This window comes from Caloenas nicobarica, chromosome 11 (assembly GCF_036013445.1).
Source record: "Caloenas nicobarica isolate bCalNic1 chromosome 11, bCalNic1.hap1, whole genome shotgun sequence".
In the NCBI taxonomy this organism is placed as follows: Eukaryota; Metazoa; Chordata; class Aves; order Columbiformes; family Columbidae; genus Caloenas; species Caloenas nicobarica.
Window position 1 is genome coordinate 7,004,304 of NC_088255.1, and position 3,671 is coordinate 7,007,974.

The window sequence follows — 3,671 nt, forward strand, 5'->3', positions numbered from 1 at the left end:
GTTGTTCTTATGGCTGATTTATTTGCAAATGTAGGTAAATGCTAGAGAAGGTGTGAGTTTAACTCTTCCCTGACTGGTGACTTCACAGGAAAAATGTAAGCCATTGCAGTCAATAACTGCGGCACAGACATGTTTCTTTCCTTACTCCTTCAGGTAAACCAAGTTCAGCCTTCCCCTGCGCTTTCATGCAGGATATTGGTGAGAAGGGAGAGTTGTCCACACTGTCCTCACAAAGCACATCCCCTTTGTGCAGAATGAGTCACTATGAGAGGAATTAGACAGCCAGGCTACTCCTTTCCCTCTCTTAGCAATATACAGCGAAATGCTGCTGATGTATTTCTGATGGGCAGAGGTAAGGAGATTCCAGCATGCCCAGCGGAGCACAGCTCTGCACAGGATCCCCCACAAAGGTGCGTCAGTGTCCCAGGACACAGGCTTCAACTTTAGGCAGACTGGCACAAGCACCTGGCTTGGTACATGAAAAGTAGTTCAGCAGAACAAATATGCCAATTTAAACCTGAAGCACTTTCATGGAGTTAGTCCAGATCCACACTTGTAATTGCTAGCGCAGTTTTGCCTCCCATGGCTAAGTACGTGCCTGTAGCTGAAGCAAATGTGTACCTACAGCCTTGACAAATCAGTTTCTGAGTGAGAGGTTAGAAAATGTTGTTGACATACCATTCAAGGGAGACAAATAAAGGGAAGAGGTAATTAAGAGTGAGCAAATGATAATAGCTAATACACATCCTGACTTCAGAGGTTTATTCCTATTCAGGGTTCTTAAACCCGAGCTCCTCAGCTAAGGATGTATAGGGTTGCTTGGTGCCACATGCTAGTGTTTCAGAAAGAGGAGAAAAGAATGTGCTTAATGTTGATAAAAACAATAAGTAACTGTTGCACTTACCACAAGTCATGGAAAGCCACATTGTGTTTAAGAGCCCAAGGAGAAAGGAAACAGCATCACGGATGTTCGCAGTTTCTGAGCTGGAGTGAGTAAGAAGTCAGAGCAAAGATGCATCCTGAGGAAACCACTGTAGATGGGAAAGAGAAACAGCACAGGCATGAGATTAAAGTTATTCCAAAATCCTTTCCCATCCATCTCCGAGGAGCACTTACCTGCATGTTTCAGCGTCTATGCTGGCCTTATGTTAGAGGGCCTGCAGAGTGTATATTTAGCGAAATATACAGGTTCTTTGCCCAAACTGATGCCAAGGCAAAGGCCCGGTCTGAGTCCACAACTGCAACGGCTTCCTTCATGTTTGTTTTTCATTTCAGTACACGGATGCAAAGCCCTATCCATGACTGTAAACTTGTACAGCTCTGTAAAGACCTAGCCTCATTGCCAAAGGGCTGATGGGCCAGTATGTCAAATTAGGAATAGTCCTACAGTAACTTTGGAGGCAGCTGGGACAGGTGAAGACAGTATTTTTCTCCAGCTTTTATCTGAACCTGCGTGTTCAGCTCAATTCCAAGTCATCTGCCATTGAATCATTTATCTGTGGGGTCCAAATGATATTTCTGCATGATGTGAGGGTGAAACAGCTGAGGTCAGCATAGTATAAAGTCACAGAGCATTGCACTCAGTTACCTAATGTAGTCATGCCTCACTATTGCTTTAATTTAAAACATGGTTACTTCACAACAGTAATCAGCACTTGTTTCAGAGTTCAGTACAGGAGATACTCAACCTTGACCCGTATCTAACACGAACGTGATTTTTTTTTCATTTAGTTGGACAATGATTTAGAATTGCTGTCTTGTCAAGTGTTTCTACCGTGCTCAGTGCTGCGACTAATATTGTTCCCCCAGCACTTTACAGTTGTTAACATATTATTACACAGACTATATATATACTCCTGGTATATATACTTGTGGTAGGTGAGCATCCCAGAAACTTGTGGTAGTTAAGCTCCTGTAGGTGAGCACCCAAGAAACAAAGGAGCCGAGTGACATGCCCAAGGACACACCAGATATTTGTGACAGAGGAGAAGTGAACTCTGGTTTCCTAAGGTGTGAGCCCTAGAAATTGTCAGTTCCTCAGGACCTTGCTCTGTCATCAGGGCCTTGTGCTGCTTGTGGCTGTGATAGGGTTAATTTTCTTCACATTATAGTAGCTGGTATGAGGCTACCTTTTGGCTCTGTGCTGGAAGCAGTGTTGATAACACAGGGATGTTTTAGTTACTGCTGAGCAGGGCTTACACGGAGTCAAGGACCCTTCTGCTCCTCACCCCACCCCACTAGCGAGTGGGCTGGGGGGCACAAGGAATTGTGAGGGGACACGGTTGGAACAGCTGATCCCAACTGACCAAAGGGACATTCCATACCATAAGACATCATGCTCAGTATATCAAACTGGGGGAAGAAGAAGAAAGCGGGGATGTTTGGAGTGATGGTGTTTGTCTTCCCAAGTAACCGTCACATGTGATGGAGCCCTGTGTTCCTGGGGATGGCTGAACACCTGCCTGCCCATGGGAAGTGGCGAATGAATCCCTTGTTTTGCTTTGCTTGTGTGTGTGGCTTTTGCTTTACCTATGAAACTGCCTTTATCCCAGCCCATGAGTTTTCTCACTTTTATTCTTCTGACTCTCACCCCCTTCCCACCAAGGAGGACTGAGTGAGCGGCTGCGTGGGGCTGAGTTGCCAGATGGGGTTAAACTACAATAGGACTGTAAGTGCTTTTACAAAATAAATATATTTTTCTTATTATTAAATTCAGAAGATGACCTAAAGGTGACTCGATTAGATCATATAAGTACCTTTATCATGAGAACACAGGGGTTTTTAAAGGGCTTCTTCATCTAGTGGACAAAGACATATTACAAGAACCAATGGCTGAAATTTAAAGCCAGAAGATTAAAATTTGAAACAAAGCACAGAATTGAGGGTTTTCTAACTGTAAAGATGATTAAATACTGGAAGGGCTATCTAGGAATTATTTGCCTTTTGAATTCCTCACATCAAGAGTAGATGTCTCTCCGGAAGATCCAATTTCATCAAACACAAGTTACTGGGCTCAATACGGGGGTAAACGGATGAAATGTCTGGTGTTTGCTAAGCAGGAGGTTGGATTAGATCATCTAATCATCCTTTACAATCTTAAATTCTATGAATCTATGAATAGTAATGACCATCTTTGTACGTTACAGTTTGTAAAACAGCAAAGAGCACACTGCAACATAGCTGGGAGACAGAATAAAGAAGCACATTATAAAAAAAAGAGCACTGTTCTCTGGAACTAAACATGTGAGTGGTAATTATTTAAACTTCATCCATGTGTTTCAAATTTTTTCTCCCAAACAATACTTTAATTAAGTTTCAATTATAGGGCAAGAAAATAATAATCCATTAATCAAATAGGTACTACTGCATCCAGAACAGCATTGCCAACATTCCTGCATAATGTTTAAGTGCTCAATTGATACAGAAATAGCTGCTGGTTTGCAGGAATTGTACATAGGAAATCTGTAAAGGAGGGCTGTTGTATAAAAGGCTTTATATGCCTGAGCCTGGGATTCCTCTGTTATATTTGACTAGCTATAAAAACTTTTGTGCTAGATCATAACATTCTGTAGTTGTGAATGCAACAGATTTTACAGAAAATCTGTTTTAGAAATGTATCAGTGAGTTTTTCAAATAAAGACATTGGCACTGCTTTGTGCTTCTTTGCCTGT